Source organism: Paroedura picta, chromosome 6 (assembly GCF_049243985.1).
Source record: "Paroedura picta isolate Pp20150507F chromosome 6, Ppicta_v3.0, whole genome shotgun sequence".
In the NCBI taxonomy this organism is placed as follows: domain Eukaryota; kingdom Metazoa; phylum Chordata; class Lepidosauria; order Squamata; family Gekkonidae; genus Paroedura; species Paroedura picta.
Window position 1 is genome coordinate 56,836,676 of NC_135374.1, and position 21,089 is coordinate 56,857,764.

Here is a 21,089-nt window from a genome sequence, read left to right on the forward strand (position 1 = left end):
GATTCAGCCCAGGGAAGTATTATGTCAACTAACAGAGGCATACAACTACATTGCCAGTATATTCAGTTATAGGAGTACTGGAGTACCAAGGGTGGGATGGGGGTACAGTTTGCCCCAGGCACAGCTTGAGTAAAGTCTTTGATGTATCATGCTGCATCCAGATCAACAGCTTTCCTTCTGTTTTTAAAATGAAGATCTGGTTGCAGCCACTAGGAATGCAGAGAAATCTCAACATAACAGCAAATATTCTCAGGGCTTTTCCACACAAAGGAAATATAGTGAAATGCTTACCTGTTGCAAACACCATATTTTTGGTGTTTTGCATGACGTCATCCTCATCCAGCGACCCAGCAACAAACCAGCAGCTACATCTTCCATTTTAAACCACTAGTGGGGGAATTGCATAAACTGGATTCCCCAAAATATTTAGCGCAAATGGGAGGAGAGCAACTGCAAGCCACACACCAAGGACATGTGGGGAGCCATAGTAGTGCTAGCTCTGGGGGAATTTTTAATTAAAAATGCCTGGAGCAACGAATAGGTGTACAATCATCCAGGCAGAGCAAAAAAAAAAATCCATTTCCCCACACTTGCATACAAATCATATTTCTCCCCCCCCCTCTCTCCAAAAAAATTCAGGAAACAGATAATTTTTAAAAAGCTTAAAGGCTTGTTATTCCAAGAGGGATGACTATAAAAACAGCCCCATGCGTCTATGAATAGACACATACACATTTAAATGGAGAACTTATATTTTTAAAAAACTGGCTTCAATCACAGTCCTGTTAAAAGATGGAGAGAGGTGATTGGCTGCCTTTCTTGATTGACAGGCAAAAGAGAGGAGTGTGGATAGTCCATTCCCCTCTTCCACCATTACAAACAGGTATGCAGAGTGGCAAGATGCGCGAGACAGCAGCAGAGGAACCAGGAGGTGAGGAATTTCCAGATGCACAATTTTTTTAGCTTTACGTCTTTGAGCTGGCGTAATGCTGTTTTTTTTAATGTGTGGAATTGCCCTAAAATTGGCCAAACCAGTGTCCCCCAACCTTTTTCAGGCTGGGGACTGGGGGGGAGAGAGAGGCCCGGGGACCGGGGGGGAGAGGGAGGTGAGATTGCCGGTGAGCCGGCGCCTGCAAACCAGCAGGCACGCCTCCCTCCCCCCCTCACGGCACAGTGCTTGCAGCACTGTGAGCGATCAGCTGCCTCCCGGCGCAGCGGGTGCTGCTCTGTGTGGGCAGAGGTGTGGGTGTGGGTGCCGGTGTGCTAGCGCCTGCAAACACACAGGCGTGGCAGGTCCACGCCTGTGTGTTTGTGGCCACCTGCACCTCCCCCCTGCAGCACGGCACTCGCTGCACCGGGAGGCAGCCGATCGCTCCTGGTGCAGCAAGCGTTCACCATGGGGGGAGGGAGGCAGGCCTGCTGGTGTGCCAGTGCCGGTGCCTTCGTCCCCCCACCGCAGCCTGGTACCAAGGCCTTCACAGCCCGGTACCGGGCTACGGCCTGGTGGTTGGGGAACACCGGGCTAAACATCCCTTGCTCCAACCACAACCAAGCCAGCAAACTGACATCTGATACAGTAATTGACAGCCTGCAGATCATGTTCTGCAAGTTTAGCTTTTCTGTCTTCCTTTCCTTGCACCCAGTTTACCGAGATCTTGCAAAACAGTAGTTAGGGTATTGTAGCAAGAAAAAGGAACCTTTCACTCTGTTAATTTTTCTCCCTCTTTTCTACACATTTCTCATTCATTTCAATCTCCATCTAATTTTGGTGCCCCCCCCCCCCCTATTTTCAATTCTTGGTCTCAAGACCTTCTCATTCCTATCCTGCTTGGTGAAAGAATGTATTTAAAAATATAGTAGCAAACCTTTGTTCAAATTATGAAAAGAAGGCACTGGGCTTGCTGGAATCTGACGGTTACACTAGATCTGCTGGGCTTCCAACCTCCCCCTTCTTAGACTATGATTCTGTGCTTGACATCAGCTGGCATTTCCACAATGGCACTGTACTGGGCCAGTTTCACTACTACAGTGACTATGGTTGCAATCCTATTCACACCTATTCACACTGATTCAGGAATAAGGCCCATTGATTGATTTTCAAGATATTATGTATCTATGACAACATAAATTCTCAGTGAAAAATCACTCACTGAAACTCTAATTGAGGTGTGTTTTTCTGAAAAGAAAAATTCTTGTGCTCTGTGCTAATGATTTGAAAATGATACCATGTGAGTTACTCCTCCTCCCTTCTTCTAATCTAAGCTATTACACAAAATGACTGCATACATTTTATCTTAGCGTGCTTTTGTGCATAAATTACACTCTCAATGCAGGTTCAGCTTTATTGAAGAATGCCTATGTTTTTCAAGGAAGGAAGGGCTGTATTTTGTCAACAGCAACAAAACAAGCATTATAGATTTCTTGTAGGATTATAACAGACTTGTGGCATAATATTTCAGTGTACAATATCGTGAAAAGAGTTGTTAGCTGCCATCAGAGAATTTCATGCAGTTAATGCCAAGTATACAGAAAGAAACTAGAATGGACATATCTGTAAGTAAAGATTATGGAATACATTATCTTATGTGACTTTCTTATATTTATTTACCCTTCTATGTATGCAGAGATATAAATTGAGCATTATGTATTGTTGTAGTCCAAAACCAGGTTTAGCACCAGCCTTTCAGTATGAGGGACAGCAAAGATTTTGTTGTGTTTTTAAAAGATATTACAACAGACAGAGACATATTTCTTAGCACAACTATTATGGAATATTTTTTGCTTGTAGTCTGTTTTTCAATGCTAAATCTTCATGAGGTAAATTCTCTCATATTTGAGAATATCAAAATGCCATAATGGCATATGAAAATATGAAAATGCCATTATAGCAAATGAAGGTCCAATGGTACCTTCAAGACTAACAGCATTTATTTCTATTTGAGATGCTGTGACTCCCAACTCATTTCCTCAGATATAGGCTACCAATGCCATCCAGCATGGGATTACATCCTTCTAAAGAAAAGATTCAAGTTCAGTAGCATCTTAAAGACTAAAAAGATTCCTAAGGCATAAATTTCTGAAACTCAAAGCGCCTTGAATCTTGAAAACGTATACCTCGGAAATCTTGTTGATCTTTAAGGTGTTACTGGACTCGAATCCTGGTCTTCTACTATAGACCAACATGGCAGCCCATCTGAGACCCTTCTAAGCAGTGGTCCCCAACCCCCGGTCCGGAGACCGGTCCAAGTCCGTGGATCAGTCAGTACCGGGCTGCGGCTCCTCCTTGTTCTCCTCCACAACTGCTGCCTCAGGGACTGCCCTGCCACTCTGCCGCCAGCTCACCTTTGGTGCTCTCCAGCGGTCGCCATGGCTGGGGCTCCCCCTCAGCATGGCACTGCGCAGCTGCTGCTGGCAGCACCCCACAGCGGGGAGCAGGAAGTCAGGGGCACCAGTGGGAAAGCAAGTGGAGCAGGGGCTCAGGCAGCGGCGGCAACATCCCTTGGCAAAAGACTACCTTCCCCCCGGGCCTCAGTAAAATTGTCAAGCGTTGACCGGTCCCCGGTAATAAAAAGGTTGAGGACCACTGCTTCTAAGGATTGCACTCTACATTGTATTACAGTTTAACTTTTATAGAAAACCCAATTTCAAACTAGACAATATACATTATATAGTATGAATTCCATTGTATTTAGATTCAGATAATGCAATAATTTGATACAATTATTATTATATTGGTTACTGTTATAACTCATTTGATCAAATATTTCTAAATATTTTAGGTGATAGAGTGTCCATTATTGATTTGCTTGACAAACACCATCCAAAGGATTTGCTCGAATGGAGGCATCTTACATAACAGTAGAGTAGTTCTGCACTTTTCTCTCATTCTCTCCTTTAGTAATGGCACCGAATGGCACTCTGCTCATTCTGGATGATCGATTCTACCATCCAAGCAGAAACACAGTAAGTAGATACTAAATGAATTTAAGATGCTTTTGAGGACCTCTCTGCTATGGAGTGTTGCCTGATAGAACTCAATACCGTCAGGTATGAATTATGCATTGATAGTTCACTCCCACATTATTATACCTTTCATTCTGCTGTGTCTGCACAGATAAGATGGATTCACACATTATGTAGTGTATCATTTATTATGGGGTGATGCTGGAAACATTCTTTTGTTGGCTTGCTAAGAGCACAAAAAAAAAAGGATGTGAATATGGTTACATTTGGTACCTTTTATAACATGGTCCTCTAGTTTCTAATCGGATATGAGGCTGTCAAAAAGCCTTTTTGCTTTTACCAAAATATTCACTATTTATGAAGCACTTCCAGAGTAAGTGTTAGGGACCTAATATTAAGGATTTGTGTGAATTTGGTCCAGCAACAGGAAATGAACATTTATATAATTTTGATGGACCCCTTTCTTTAGTAGCTTTTTAGGAAATCATATCTAGGGCTTCCAACTCTGGGTTGGCAAAAACCTGGGGATTTTGGGCGTGGATCCTAGGGGGGGGGCTTAGAGAGGGGCAGGACCTCAGTGTGCACTGTTGCACTGTTAATCGCTCTAGAATACAAAGCAGCCATTTCCCCAAGAAGAATGGATCTTTGTCACCTGGAGATCCTTCCTCATTCTGTGAGATCTCCAAGCTCCACATGGAGAGTGGCAACCCTATATATCACACATTACATCTTGCAAGTAAACATCTTGCAAGAGTAGACATTTAAACTATGTAACAAATGAATCAAAACAGAAATGTTGAATAAGAGGAATGTGCCGGTAATAAAGGTCTTGTTTTTCAGAAAAGAAAATGTGCTTTATAATAATGATCCTAATATCTGCAGAACATTTGTTCTGCTTTGATCTCTTCATCACTTTACCTTCTCTTTCTTTCCCCTTTCCATCCATATCAAGAATTTGCTTGCAGGCACTGTTTATGGGAACTTGTGATGTAATTTTTTTTTTCAATGAGTACAGTGAGATTGATGATATTTAATAGGTCCAGTTCCACAAAAAGGAACAGGAATACAGGATATGATCTCTAATTTACTTGTTCTCAGTGCTTACTGGAACACAAAACAAATATGAAAATAAATGGTAAACAAAAGTGTAAATCCTAAAACCTATAAGAAATATAATCATATACATAAGTAAAACCAGAAATGTTTTGACTATAATTACTTGCTGCAGAAAGGTTCAAAGGTAGCTTACAATAATTAAAATTACAGTCTTCAATACACTGTAAAATGCATCAACAAATTAAAGAGGACAAGCAGTCCAAAATCTTTATGGCAACAGTATAATACAGCAATAAAACACTATAAACTATATGAAAAAGAATCCTAAAAATCTTGTTGGTAACTGTAATGCTAGAAAACATGGTGAGGAGGTATAGTCTAGGCCAGTGGTCCCCAACCCCCAGTCCGGGGACCGGTACCAGTCCGTGGATCAGTTGGTACCGGGCCACGGCTCCTCCTCGTCATCCTCCCCAGCTGCTGCCATGGGCTGCCCTGCTACTCTGCCGCCGGCTCACCTTTGGTGTTTTCCAGCGGCCGCCGTGGCTGGGGCTCCCCCTCGGCATGGCACTGCACAGCTGCTGCTGGCAGCACCCCCCTCCAGCGGGCGGCGGGAAGTCAGCCAGTGGACCAGGGGCTCATGTGGCTGTGGTGTCCCACTGCAAAAGACTACCCCCCCCCCGGGCCTCAGTAAAATTGTCAAGCATTGACCAGTCCCCAGTGCTAAAAAGGTTGGGACACTGGTCTAGGCTATAAGCCAATCATATCAGATCTCTGAAGCAGCACACCCCAAGGAAGGCTTTACAGAGGAAGGGAATGGCAAACTATATCTGCTTCTCACTTGCCTTGAAAACCATTCATAGAGGTTGCCTTAAGTAAGTTGCTTGCGACATGATGGCACATCTGTACTGGAGGTATTCTGCATGGAGCTAAATAAAACAGTTTAGACCGCTTTATTATATACAACCAGTTTAGACCGCTTTATTATATTTCAATCATTGTTCTGCATTGAATATAGTGTGTTGAAAAACTATGTTGCAATGCTCTCTGCATGAAACAATTCATAGCCCTGCCCCCTGTAGTTTTGCCAACTCCTCTTTGTTCTCTAATGGAGTCACTAATCTTGCATAACTAAGGAGCTTCTCTGCATGACTAATAGATCGTCTCAGCAGGCAGGAGAGAAATTAATTGGCGAAAAGCATCTTTCAGAAACAATGCTTAAAAGACACTTAAAGCACCGAAGAGGCAGTTCACCATGCAGAGCAAAATCAGTTTTGCAGAGTAAATTCACTCTTCTGTGCAGAGATCAGAAAAACAACTATGTATTTAGTGAGTTTTCATTAGCTTATCCATCATGCAGAAGAGGCCCTGGTCTAATGCTATTAAAAAGTTACTGTTAAATGCTCTAGTTAAAATATAGATTTACCCTAGGTAGCAAATTACTGTCTGGGAAGGAAGTTCCAGAACTGGAACTCTATAACAGAGAAGGCCTTCTGTTCAGCAGCCTTACCTCAGAAAGCAAGGGTACCCAGATTAGGATCTCTTAGGAAGTTCAGTTCATTGGCAAGTTGACATTTAATTCACGGATTTATATTTCTTTGGAGCCTATGTCAAGTCTTCATTTGCTTGAGGCAGTACTTTATTTCACTCAACATCTCATCAGTCACAATATATCTCATTCTTTTCTGTTTACGCCACAAGATAATCTGAATATAGTATTATTTCCATATTTCTGGACAGTAGATAGAAGGGTCAATCAGTTATGGATCTTAGGTTAATAATTCAGTGCGTGAAGTCTGGATCAGATAACTCTGATTTGCTGTTCCAGGGCACTGGCCATCTAGACTATTCTCCAAGAAGAACAATGTAGAAATTAGGGTTTCCAACTCCAGGTTGGGTAATTCCTGGAGATTGTGGGTGTGGACCCTGGTGAAGGTAGGGGTTGGAAAGGCAAAAGACTTTAGCAGGCATAGTGCCACATACTCCACCCTCCAAAGCAGCCATTTTCTCCAGGGGAACTGATCTCTATAGCCCGGAGTGAATTGGGATTCTTGGATATTTCCTAAAATCTGACAAACCAACTCATGGGCCCCACACTTGTAAATACATAGGAAATATGATCAAAGGCTAAAATATATGCAGCAAAAGAAATGCAGATGTTCACTGGCAGTCTGCCATGTACTTTGGAGTGTTCCATTATTCCAAACTCACGAAAGCTGTAAGCAGTAAAGTTCTGGCCTGTTGCTAGCTTGAAAGCAGAAGTAATGCTCACATGCACCTCTGTCTTCCTTTCTTTATATTAAACATCTAAATTGGCTCTTAGTTGTCTGAAGTGCAAAGAACATTCTTCAAATGTACAGTATTCCAGTAAATCCAGCCTAATGCAATGTACCATGACTAGACATACACTAATCAGTGTACTTTTGTCCTACATTATTGATTTTTAAAGTAAGTGCCAAATATCTCAGAAGTGTCTGAATTCAGGATTTTTTAAACATTCATACAACATTTATTTACATGGAAAGCTATAATTTAATTAGACTCTATAAGTATCTGCACACAGGGATTTACATATCTATTGCAGTCAAACTGAACCTGACAGAGTCCTCTGGTTCATCTTGTGGAAGCCACCACCATTTTAAAACCTAGTGCAAGGTCATTAGGCCATCTTAAATCACCTGATCAGTCTCTAAAATGATGGTGGCCTACACAGTCAGACCAATGTGGGAAGCAGGTAGCTGAGTGATGCTGAGAAGTCTCAGAAAATATCTGAGCCAGCTTCTATTCCAATAAGCTACCACTTTCTATTGAGCTCTACATGTCAAAATATCTGTCCCATTTGTCTTGGCTGCTGGAGGACTGAACCCTCTTCAAGGCAAATTCTAACTAAAATCAATGGATTTCCTAGTAGTCTTTAGTAACTCATGCAATTCTGGTGCCTTTCACTCAATCCCTCTGCACGTGCTGTAACTAAGAACAATACACATGAATGGGATGGGAAACCGTTCTGCTCTGTCCTAGTAAAGTACTTCAGTAGGAAATACACATCAAACCTACTTAGATACATTTGTATTAGAGTGGGGCTCCAAGCAACGTAATAAAGGATTCCTGTGAATTCAACCAAAACAGAGCTGTCCTAAGCATGCTGGCTAGAGTGCCTGCACCGACTACACTGAGCCACTTATCAGCTGGGCATCTCTGGGTTCATTTCCCACAAATGAATTGAGAGAAATAGGGGAAGAACTGCAAGAGAATCCAAAAGTGATAGCACTTTTGGGTGGTGTTCTAGGAATTCTCAAAATCTCTAATGTAAAAATTGCTGCTTCTGGATCCTCATGCAATTCCTTCATCCTACTTTCCAGCCACGTCAATGGGAAAATCAGCCTCAAGCAGGCCATCTGGCCAGCCAATCAATTGGCAAGGCATATCATGAGCACTGGCCAGGGCAATGGGTTGGGGGAGACAAGTCCCCACATGTTCAGTAGCTGGGGGCTGTCAAGTTAGTGGACCACTCCTACTACCACAGTCCCTCTCCATGTCTATCTAGATAAAATTGTTGCAGAACTATTTTAGTAATCTTCCACTAAAACCTATATTTTCTATATGTTTAATGATTTTGAAACAAAACATATTCGCTCACTCTCATCTTTCTAAACCACACACAGAGAGAGAGAGAGAGAGAGAGAGAGAGAGAGAGAGAGAGAGAGAGAGAGAGAGAGAGAGATCCACACAAGCCTGTTCTTTAATAATTATATAGTGGTTGCTATCTGGAACAGGTTTTGGTGTGGGGGGGGGGGGTTATTACTTAAGGGCAGAGATGAAATTAATGACTAAAAATCTCCACTAAAAATCTCTTCTAAGAGGGTAACTACTTTTTCATAAAGGTTCCACTCTCCTGATCATGACAAATGAATACTTCCAAATTAGTTTTTCCGTAGACTTTCCTTTGTATTCAGTTAAACTTTTGGAGTCAATTCAGACTTTAAAAATACTCTGATAATGTCTGGGTTTCTCTTTTGCCCCCATAACTAATGAATGAGATAATGAAGACCCACAGAGATAAGGTTCAGAATCAGTTTTGTGCACTTGTAGAAAGAAAAGAAAAAATAACCATGGTTGACAACATAATTGGATCTACTCAAATTATACAAAGAAAAACATTTATAACCAAGTAATTTTATTAAAACATACAAACTGGCTTATGCTCGCAAATAGAAATATTACTACGGTTCTTGAAAACATTGCTTGGATTTGAAAATCCCAGTTTCGGATGTAGTTATTACTTGTTGGGGTTAAATTGTTCCCCTGGCCATATTAACAAAATCCAATACAATTATTACCATTTATTTGGACACCTATTTTTCATCCATTGGCAGTAAAAATTCTTGCAGAACAAACTAATTAGGAACACCAGCAAAGAAAACAAGCAAAATGAAATGGCTCAGAAATATACAAAATGATAAAAGTTAAAAGGGCATATTTGTAAATCCCTATTGATAAATTACTTTGGGGGTAAGCCTGACAACCTGATTTAATAAGTAACAGATGCAAGATATTTTCTCCAGGCTTTGGAATACAAAGCAATATCCATTAAGAGCCGATTGGGATGATGAGTCACTTTCTGAAAGGAATAGCAGGTTGTTTCTACAATAGTACTAGTTACATAACCATTCAGCAACATAGGAATATTTAGCCTTCCCTGTACTGTTGAGAGTTGCTTTTCGCTGCTTTCCAGAGCAGTACTGATGTGTGGCGTCCTCTTTGCTGATGCACCTCCTCTGGCAACAGAGAATCCACACAGACAGTTACATTCCACATTTCCTCATTTCTGTTTCCACTCTTCTGATGCTCACCTTTAAACACTTCTTTAAAATGCATACATGCTCCACATCTCTTCTGCCACAGCCCCCCCCCCTCACCACACTCCCCTATTGACTCATGGGCCAGTTGGGGCCACTGTGCAAGTCCCCAATGACAGGCAATTCGTTCCTTGCCCAGCCCATGCCTAACCTGGAGAAAATGACCACTTTGTAGCTTGCCTTCTCTGAAAGTTCCTTCTCCTTGGCTTTTACCCTGGGTATGATTACTTAGAGATAAGTCCTATTAAATGCAATGGACTTGATCTGAAGCAAGCTTGCATATATACTCCCTTGGGCTGCATGCTGGCACACACTCTTCTCTTTGACCAACTATATTGGATAGGGGTCTTGCTCTCTCTTTCACCGTGACTACTGTGCTATGCGAGACTGTGCAATGGGAAAGTGGAGAACCGCTGACCATGCCACGAAGAGGAGGATGACAGCTAGGTTTTGCTTCTGGGAAGCTTTTGCTTTCAATGACTAACCTGCACAGAGCTGTTATTCACTTTGGGCTATATTCCTTTGTACTCTTCCCAAGGAGTTCCACTCAAAGAAGGGTTGAATCTCCTGTTCCATATCTGGCAAAGAAGATGATGGAGTCTTTAGCCATCCATTGGTGGGGCATCAAACAGCCCTGCCTCCCATTGAAAAAGCTCCTTTCTCTCTGTTATAGCAAACCTTAATGGGAGTCTGATGGGCAGAGGGCCAGCTCCACTCATGCTCCTGGATCCTCTTTCTCTGCCCTCATTGCTCTAGCAAACAGCCTGCTTCTTTTGTCAGTTCCCTCCCTGCTGCGGTTTATTCAGGAGCCCTCAGGGTCGTAAACCAAATGCCAATCAAACTCCACTCCAGAAAAGAGAAATGTCATGGGTCCTAGGCAAGTCATTGAAATAAATGCCTGATGTGTAAAAATGCACTATTTCACCATTATTCATGTTATTTTTTAAGATGTTGCCAGCTACAGTGTCCAAACAAAACGGCACCAAGGCAGTCAGTGCTTTTTAAAAATGGATCAGATCTTACAGTAAGGAGGAAACCAAACCTCATATGAGTATCACAGGGAAATATAAGTACAAAGGAGGTTTGAGAGACATCAGGAAACTGGTATAGAAAACAGGGACAGCAAGGGGATATGAAATTAAGCTGTGAAGAGACTAGGGATGCCAGTCTCCAGGTGGGACTTGATGATTCCCCAGAATTACAGCTCATCTCCAGGCCACAGAGGTAAGTTCCCCAGGAAAAAATAGATCCTTTCTGGCCTACATGAGGCAGAGCCACCATGTGCAAACCAACTGCAAACCAACTGCAAACCAACACAGCTACTCTCTGAAGCTATCTCTGTAGAAAGGCTATCTGGAAGCCTCTTTAAGGCAGGAACAATTTCTTGCTGGCACTGTGGACAAGCAATGCCAGAGTGCCAGGGCAAAAGGTTTTAATGGAAGGAAGGAAGTCAGGACGTGAATGGGAGCCTGTATCAGATCATGGTTATTCTCATCATACTGAGCCACACCATCCTGAGCAACAAGCATAAGTTAGGGTAGTTTAAAACAAACAGCAACATAGAGCAGAGTATAACATTTAGTTGGCTGGTAGAAGGCCATTTGTGGCGTGAAGAATATGCAACACCAATTTTTTGGCTTCTAAGCAGCCAGTGTCGCTCCTTCCTGCCCAACTTTCCCCCGCCAACGGGCGTCTCAGGTAAGTCCCACCGCCTTTTTGTTGCACCTTTATTTTTATTGTCACAGATAAAATAGTGGATAGAATGAAGTTGTTCATCTTTCAGCCCTAAGGATTTCTGCTGTCTACAAGTTTCTTTTAATTGACTCATATTTCATGAATGTAGTCTTTGTCTTAACACCAGTGTTTGCTGTGTTAATGAAAATGTGATATCCTTTTTGTTAATAATATGCAACGAATAGTACAAAGTATATTTTTAGCTCATAATATAGTTTTCTTGACACTTGTGTTCAGTGCTAATAGTTTTCCCCTGTTCTAAATTTACAAAAGACAATCAAGTCTTTACAAAAGACAATCAAGTATTTTGCTTGATTAGACTAAAATTCTTTCTAAGCTTTTATCACCAACAGTGACCAACCAGATGTTCCTGCAAATCTCCAAGCAGAGCATGATGTAGTAGCCACATGCTATTTTTTTCCTTTTGGGACCAATAATCAGAGTTATAATGCATCTTTACATGGGGTTGCCAACTTCCAGGTGGGCTCTGGGAACCCCTAGAATTACAGCTCATTTCCAGATCAGTTTCCTTGGAGAAAATAGATGATTTTGAGGATGGACTCTATGGCACTGTACCCCACTGAAGTCCCTGTCCTCCCCAGTCTCCAGCCCCAAATCTCAAGGAGTTTCCCAACCTGGAGGTGACAACTCTACCCTCTCCATGGACCAGGCAACCCTACCTGCACATGTAGGATGTGCCTGTGGCTAAAATGGCAATATCTATTGGTAGAAAAAGAAAAGGAGTACATGATAAAGTTAATATAAGGAAAAAACATTATAATATCTATTGGTAGAAATATCCTCTAATCATTTGTCACATCTTTTTAAAAATAGTCAGCACTACTATCCAGTACAACAAATTGTGACAAGGTATATACTGTCTTATATACCACCAGTACTTATTATCAACTAATTTCATTGAATAACCCTGAATTCTGATAAACAGAAACCAGTTTCTCCTCACGGATCAAAATTTTGTAAACTTCTCACTTGTCCAACCTCATGAGCTTTTTAGTCTAGCTGTTCACTTACAGGGTCTTATCCAGTTCACCAGTAAATGGGTTAAGAATGGGGGCTGGACATGCAGCACCGCCTACTATCAGCTGCCATCTTAGACATATGCTTCAGCTATAGCTATGTATTAAGGACAGTCCATTCCCTAGTGTTGCTCACTGGTAAATCAATGTTTTTGTTTTGTTCTTCTTTTAGGAATGCTTTATTCACACTTTGATTAATGAGTTTCCTGATCTGCCAGTTTTCAAGGTTTATTTTTCTTCTTCCAGTTGTTTAGGAGTAAAATCCGAAGTGGGATATGGATGTATCTTCTCTTTCATGCAGATGCATGCAAATACATTGCACATTAGTACTAACTTGGCATACATTGGCCAGCTTATCATTTCAGGTGCTCCAAGTATTTTTAACCATTAATAGCCTGTTTTCCATACAAGCAAGTGTTCTAGTGTATCTTTAACAAAAATAACAAAGATGCTCCTGCTTTTACATTGGTTGACTGCAGGAAAGCAAAAGGCAGCCAGAACAGAGCCTTTAGCAACTGGGGGAGGGAGCTCAAAGGAGTGAGAACTTGGAGTTACAACAATTACTGGAATATTTTATTCTGCACCATGGCTACAGAGTAAAGGCTCTGTACTTGGAGAATGCCTATCAATGCACAGCAAGGAAATTGGCCATTGGCAGTGGAACTGCAAGGCCCTTTTATCTGACAGGGCTTGTAATGAATTGTAGGCTGCAGGCATTCTTTAGGGGAAAAGGAATCGCAAATTTGGATTTGTAAGCTGCCTTGAGCCACAAAGGAAAAGCAGGGTAAATATTTATGTATACAAGATAAACAAAGTACAGTGTATGCTATCGGTAGTATTCCAAGAGAAAGCCATCTGCATGCACTCTCTCCACCCTAACCTTCTCCCTTCTAATGCCACCAGGGCCCCACTTTTACCATCAAGCAGCAGTGACAGCTATGTACTTCATTCAATCCCCGCATATTCCCACACATGCATACACTATGGGTACCAGGTACATTCTGGCCACCAGCAGGGATGGAAGGATAGGGTTGCCAGATCCAGGCTGGGAAGCTCCTGGAGATTTGTATATGGATCCTGGGGAGGACAGGGACTTCAGTCAGGTACAATGCCATAGAGTCCACCTTCCAAAACAGGAGAACTAATCTCTGTAGTCTGGAAATGAGCTGTAATTCAGGGGGATCCCAAAGTCCCACCTGGAGGCTGACTTCCCTACCACACACATGGTATTCCATCTTCCAATGATGGGTGAACCGTAGGCTTTTCTATGGAGTTGTGTAACATAATTTGCTGTTTTATTTTCAAAACAACATAAACCATAATATCCCAAGTCTTACTTTTCAAGGTTTGAATTTAGTGCTCTCTCTGCTGCACTCACAGACAGCAACCAAATAAAGCGGCCATTCCGCACAACGGGCAATTTCACTAAGTCTGAATGCTATTGAAAAGTGCTTGAAGAAAAAGCGGCAGGTCTCGATAACGCACACAGCTGGTTCAATCGAAAAAAAGGCTCTCTCACTAGCGCTGTTCTCGTAAAGCACAAGTTTCTGGTCTCATCGAAATCTAAGCAAAGGAGGCGATATTTTTCCACGCTTCCTCCCTCTATCCGAATCTTTCATACTCTGAAATGTCTCACTGTGTAAAGAGATTTTACAATGCAAACTAGACTTGTCATGTCTCCCTCTATAGTGCTCCTGACAAACTTTCACTGTGCCCGCTGGAACCTGAAATGTTGGTGGAAGGAAATGGGGGGAGGACTGGGGGGCAAACCAGCTTTGTGTCAGTGCATTGATGTCACTTCTAGCAAAACTGAGAAGTTATATCATTGACAATCTAGAATTTTCAAACTCCATTGTTTTACCATAAGGAGACCAGGCGTCCCAGATATCGCGGGACCATCCCGGGTTTCCAGGACTGGTCCCACGTCCCGCTGTGTTCCACGATTGGGTCAGTCTTCCAGGCGCTGTGGGACTCCTGCTCTGATCTGACGTTCGCATGAGATCTCCTTCCTTGGAGAGTTTTCTGCAGAGGGACCATGCAAAGCACCTGAAGGCGGGCAGAGCAAGAGCAAGAGCCAAAAGCGCGGACCCAAGAAGTTGGCGCCTGGCCCTCGGCTCTTCAATGGTTAACTGGACCATGAGTTCTTGATTCCTAGAGTGGGAGGAAGCAGGCAAACTGGAAGTTCTGACCCTCCCTGGGGAAAGCAATAAAGAAAACACAAAGTGGCCTAATTGGTTTCCTGGCTGGGTTGGAGGTGAGTTGGCAGCGGGGGCAGATTTCAGGGATGCTGTGGAGGAATCTGGGCCTGAAATCTGGGGACCTCCCCTTTCAATATTGAGAAGAATTAGTGGATGCAAGCAAAGGATTGAAACCTGTCCCCTTACTTGTTTTATTTTGCCCTGCACAGGCAACACCGCTGCGACCCTGGCTGTAAGGAGCTGTCGAGTTATTCAAAGGGCTTAGAAAGGAACTCATTAGGAGGGGAAACAACAATGGCAACAAAAGAAAGAGCTCCTGCTCAGCCTAGAAGTATCACAAAAGAATTTTGTTCCGCTTCCCACCTTCCCTTCCAGCAGCTTGATTCACTTGGCAGGTGCAAAAACTTGATCCCGGAGAAGGAGAGGTACCGGGAAGGCACGCCCCGTGTCTCTCCAAGACCGGCACCATCCTAGCTGAGCTCTTTGCGGGCTGCAACCCCTTCCCCAACCTCCCCTTTGCCCTTCTCCACACAGCTCTCGGAGCCCCCGGGGAAAGCGGGAGGTCACTAGTAGAAGGTCCCAGGTTCCTAATTGGGGCAGTGTTTGTCAATACTGAGGGAGCCCTAATGCACTCTAATTGTGGGAGGGAGGGGGGGAGTTGAGCTGCCATTCTTGCCATGCCGGCAATATTGGCAATTTTATTATTGTTTTATGGGGTTTTAATGGGGAATTGCGATATTGTTACCCGCCACGAGCCGCAAGGGAGTGGCGGGCTATAAATCTAATAATAATAATAATAATAATAATAATTGCTGCAGCCACAAGCTCTGATAGAGATCTTAATCTCCCCCACTGTGTCCCTTTCACATAACAGCAAGCTGTTTTTCCTTCCCTAGGCAGCAGACAGGCACATACCCCTCCTTTGGGAGAGGGAGAGATTTTAAAAGAGGCAGTTATTATTTATTACAGTTTCCAAAGAAATGCCAAGGAGATCAGGAAATATTCATGGAATGAAAACAGTAGAAGCGTTTTATACATAAGACTGTATTTTCAAAATTAAAATGTGCTTTGCTTTAGGTGTGTCAACTTTTGGATAACCCATGCAACAATTTCAAGGGGACCTAGTTTTTAGAATCACCTTGTCCCTGTACCTGTCCATTGAAAATTCAGACCAAATGAGAATTAGGCATCCATCTAGAAATATAGACCAAAATTTTAATCAAGACCCCCCCCCCCAGTCTCCAAGCTGTGCAGGCCTGAGTGGCTATTACAGAACTCCAGGCCGTTCCTGGAAGTTGGCAACCCCCCGTCAGTGGTGTCCCTCTTTACCAATCTTAAAATCTGGCCACCTTATTTTACCATAAAGTATCTGAAAAAAATGATATATCAGCACATAAGTGTGACCAGGCCCTTTTCTGCACGTAGGGGCTATTGTCTGCAGTCTGGAAAATTTATGCAGTGTCTCCATTCTTAGACCTCAATATCATTTAACCATTGTTAAAATAAATATGCATAAGATTTTACTGATCCTCGCAAGTACGTATACTTATAAATCTAATAAAAGTTTCTTTGACAGCCTAATTTCTTACATAGTCATGTGGGAATGAGGCCCACTAGGTTCAATGTGGCTCACTTTCAAGCAATTATGTATTGGTTTGCCGCCAATGTCTTATTCATATTCTGCTTTGTACATTCTAATTGACAACTGCTGTCTTTCATTCTTTTTTCCTCCCTTGAGGCAACCACCTCTGGAAAATTATGGCCTTTTGTTACCAGTTCCTATTATAACAAGCAAAGCTGAACAAAGTCGAAATCTTATCTACTAAATTAGCCTTGAGTCCCTGAAGAATCCTTTTCTTAGGGCTTGAGCTCATCTGTGGTTTTGCACTTTGTGTTCATGGAGCTTTGCAGTTCCTTGTTGCTTTGACCCTGCTGCCCAAATGTTGTTCTCTCTTTACTCTCAGATGACCTTATCAGACACTATATGCAGTTGTTTCGATTTCTTCCCACTATTTTCTTTATTTTCTTTATGCTTCTATACAGTATCTTCAATGGGAGCAAATATAATACATAAATCTATGATGTCTGTATACAGTTTTAATCATTTTGTTTATACTTCCACTCACAGTTGATTGTTTTAAGGATGCTAAAATACGTAAATGATATCACTGCTCTGCCCTGAATAACTTAATGTACCTTTAAATTTTCAATTAAAATATAATCTGTAGCTAATTAAATACTTTATTTTGCAAACAGTGAAACATAACTGCTCATGTGATATTTTTTTAATCCACTGAAACCAGGAGAAGTATTTCTATTGATGGGATCCATATTTTTCTGCCTTAAAAAAGAAGTGGAAGATTAAGATATCTAAAAGACAGCACACTGGCTTTCAAGCCACTTCTTTTCCTTGTGCACTTGTCTTTAGACTTATATTTCTATATTCTTCATATATTTGCAGCTGAGTACTTTGCTCCAGGGCCATCTTCTATGTCAATATAAAGATAGCACATTTTAGAAAGAGATAGAAGACATGCAAGAAATGGAGTGTGCCTGATTAAAAACATTTATCAATCACTTGTTTGGAATGACAGGCCTCAGGGAATATATTAATAATTTAGCCACTACCATATTTGTGCCTGTAAATCTTTTGTAACTGATAACATTGCAGGTTTTTGTTGAACGCTTGTGTTTATGAAGCACAGACACCTAACAGTAAGGCAGCATACTTAATAGCTGCTAACTGGATGAACTGTATCTAGTCTTCTATCTTGGGAGATATGACAGAAACCTGGAGGCCCAAATAAGAAGCTGGCTGGGTCACCAAAGGGCTTTGCCCATGGGAAAGAAATGCCAGAATATTCAACTTCTTACCAAAGGCATCTAATGAAGCAGAAGGACTTGGCTTTGATGAAGAAGGCTAAGGAGGAAATAAGCTCTTTTAAAATAACAACAGAGTTTGCAGTTCTACATATAAACTGGACAAATTTTAAGACCTATAACTTTGGTGCTAGGATTCAGGGAAGCAGTGGTATGCATACTAGGGGTATGCATTTGTATCAACTCAAACAAAAATATACGTGAAAAACACCTTATTGGTATTTTGGGAGTATATATTGGCATCCCAATGGTACCCAGAATTTTCAGGAGAACCTTAAAAATATCCTAGCAAACCTGGAACAGCTGAAGTACCAGAGAATGTTGTTACCGCAGCTCAGCTGTTTTTTTTTTTTTTTTTTACTTACTTCTACAATCTCTATAAATGGGGACTGCAGGAGACAGACCGCAGAACAGCCAAGGGAGGCACTCTCCCCATCAGGTCTGCTGGAGATCTTTGTTGGCTTTTTGACTGAACTGCCAAAGAGAGCCCCAGCTGATCCTTGTTGACCCAGCTGATCCTTGCTCACAAAGTAAGATCAGCTGCTTTGTGAGCTCTTTGTGACAGTTCAGTTTTTTTTTTAACTGCCCCCCCAAAGCCCTCAACTGTTTGTTTGATTGTTTTTTGCAGCTTTGCTGCTACTTTATATATATAGATTTCAGTTTGGGTCAACTGAACTTGAAAAAAAGGATTTCCACAAAATCACAGATCTGAATACTTTACCAGTATTGGGATCTGGATTTTGGAGGAATCTCGAATTTTTTTCAATTTTTTTCCAATATACTTGATGGACCGCCTCCCCGCCTATGCCCCCCAAAGAGCTCTGCGCTCTACTGCCACCAATCAGCTAAGGATCCCTGGCCCTAAAGAAGTCCGTCTGGTTTCGACCAGGGCCAGAACATTCTCTGTTCTGGCCCCTACCTGGTGGAATGAGCTCCCAGAGGAGATCAGGGCCCTGACGGAGCTTAAACAGTTCTGCAGGGCCTGCAAAAAGGAGCTCCTCCACCAGGCATTTGGCCGGGACCAAAGTAATCAACAGCGACCAAAGGGCCCCTGCTCCCCCCCTCAGAACTCCATCAATAAGCCACCCCCCCCTCAGAATTCCATCAATAAGCCCTGGACCTGTTGTACCACTATATTGTTATACTGTTATATTGTGCTGTTATTTGGTTACAATTATTAGTTATCAGTTATACATGTTTTTACAGACTGTTTTATGTATTGTTCTTTGTTATGATGTAAACCGTCCTGAGCCTCCGGGGAGGGCGGTATATAAGTATGATAAATAAATAAATAAATAAATAAATAAATAAATAAATAAATAAATAAATAAATATATCCAAATCAACAAATGTCAAGAAAAAAACCCTGTACATCCTTAGTGTGTATGTCTTACATCAATATATCTACCATTTCTTGTAATCACAGCAAGCCACTAATCACAGCACAGAAGTTCTCTCATGGACTGAAACCTTCTCCCCCCCCCAGCTCTGAAATTAATTTTTAAGGCACTTTCATGTTGCTATGCATTAATGCCACAACACAGGTGCATTTTTAATTTTTTAAAAATCAACACTGCTGCATTGCTATGGAGAAATGCCAGAACAATACAGCATCCCCCCTTTTTTTTGGAATTTGTGTTCTTTTGCAGTTTATTTCTGTTTGGGTGGATTTCTGAGACACTGAACATGGTCTCTGGAGCCCAAAAATACATTTTGTGCTAATGATTGGCTTAAAAACAAGGTGTACAGCCCCCTGTATGACCCACCCTCCCCCCTTTCCCAGTTCATTTTCCACCTCCATAAAATGCAAATGGGGCTGTTTTTGCCTGCCTGAGTTGTGGGAAGGCTGGACAGGTAACTAAATCCCTAAAAGACATTTTGTGTAAATGGTTGACTTTAAAACAAGGTGCTCAGACCCCTGTATGATCAGGAGAAGGCAGCCCAAACACCGCCCCCTTTCCCAGCTCATTCCTCACCTCCAGAAAACAGAAAAGGGGCTGTATTTTGCCTGCCTGATCCAAAAAAGACTGTGGGCAGTTTAAAGATTTTATTTTACTTTTGACAATGGCTACTGGACATCCTTGGGATGCAGGCGATGTCATGTGGAGGAGGTTCTAAAAGCTGACAACATTCAAAGGCTGTCCAGGAACATATTCCTTGTGCAGAAATGGTCATCTAATTCTCAAAGTGAACCTGTGGATACTTAAACCCAGAGATTAAGCCCATGGGCAGAAAAGACCGATCTTCCTAAAAAAAAAAAAAACTGGTTTCAGCCTCCAGTTTAAATAAAAGCTGAAATCTAAAAAAAAAAAAAAACTTCCAAACTACTGATATAAAAAAGTTTGTGTACCTTTAAGAAGTAAATTCCACGTCCATATGAAATAATGAAGCCAGAGAAAATAACATCTGATCTCCAAGACCAAATTCCTGTCACACTTTCCCTCCCTACTCTTGCTGTCTCCGGGGTGCGGAGAATCGGGGGAACTATTATGATCATAAATGTTTAAGATCCAAAAACATACTTGGAAAACATGCCAAAATAGTAAAGATAATCCTGAAAATCTGAGATAAGGAAAAGCATGCTCTTTTCAATTCTGGAATTAAAAATAAATCTGAATAATTTTTATGAGCACACTCAGGCTAAATTTGGGGATATATCCTGTGGCATACCCTTCAAATTTCCATTTGACAATAAGAGTATTGCAGTACTGGAAGTGAAAGTCTCTTGTGGTCATTTTAGGTTATTGTTACTCATAACACTAATAGTCTACAGCATGGGAAGCCTAGGATATAATACTTACCTGTGATGTCATTTATATCTGAAATAGAAAATTAGGATAATAATAGCAACAACACAGCTCTGCTTCCATCTATACAAGTGCCATCTAAAGTAGGACTCCTAGACTTTATGGGGCTTCTGAAGATCTCCTGGAATAACAACTTCAGACTTTTTATGGTGGGCTGTATGGCATTATACCCCATTGAGATCTCCCTACTACCCAGACCCCACCTGGAGGTTGGTAGCCACCTTCATTTCCATGACCTTCTCCCATAATGAAGCATAATGAACTCCTCTATTGTTCCCTGTCAGGTAAGTCAAAACTTCAGGAAGTGGCTTTATCCCTCTTTCTTATCTCTCTGGGGCTGATCCTGCACTGGAGAGCCAGTTTGGTGTAGTGGTTAGGAATGCGGACTTCTAATCTGGCATGCTGGGTTTGATTCCGTGCTCCCCCTCATGCAGCCAGCTGGGTGACCTTGGGCTCACCACAGCACTAATAAAGCTGTTCTGACCGAGCAGTGATATCAGGGCTCTCAGCCTCACCCACCTCACAGGGTGTCTGTTGTGGGGAAAGGAAAGGGAAGGC

The 21,089-nt window shown here is 42.0% G+C and overlaps 1 protein-coding gene and 1 long non-coding RNA gene across 9 annotated transcripts in view; one reads left to right on the forward strand and one right to left on the reverse strand.

Annotated features, from left to right (window-relative positions):
• LOC143839869 (uncharacterized) overlaps window positions 1-5,252 on the forward strand; it is a 109,971-nt gene extending 104,719 nt beyond the window's left edge. The window contains exon 3 of the long non-coding RNA XR_013231918.1: window positions 3,899-5,252. This is a non-coding gene — a long non-coding RNA (uncharacterized LOC143839869). The remainder of the gene's footprint in view (window positions 1-3,898) is intronic.
• The window catches only part of GRIK1 (glutamate ionotropic receptor kainate type subunit 1), a 201,555-nt gene that overhangs the window by 153,391 nt on the left and 27,075 nt on the right, over window positions 1-21,089 (reverse strand). The window lies entirely within an intron of this gene.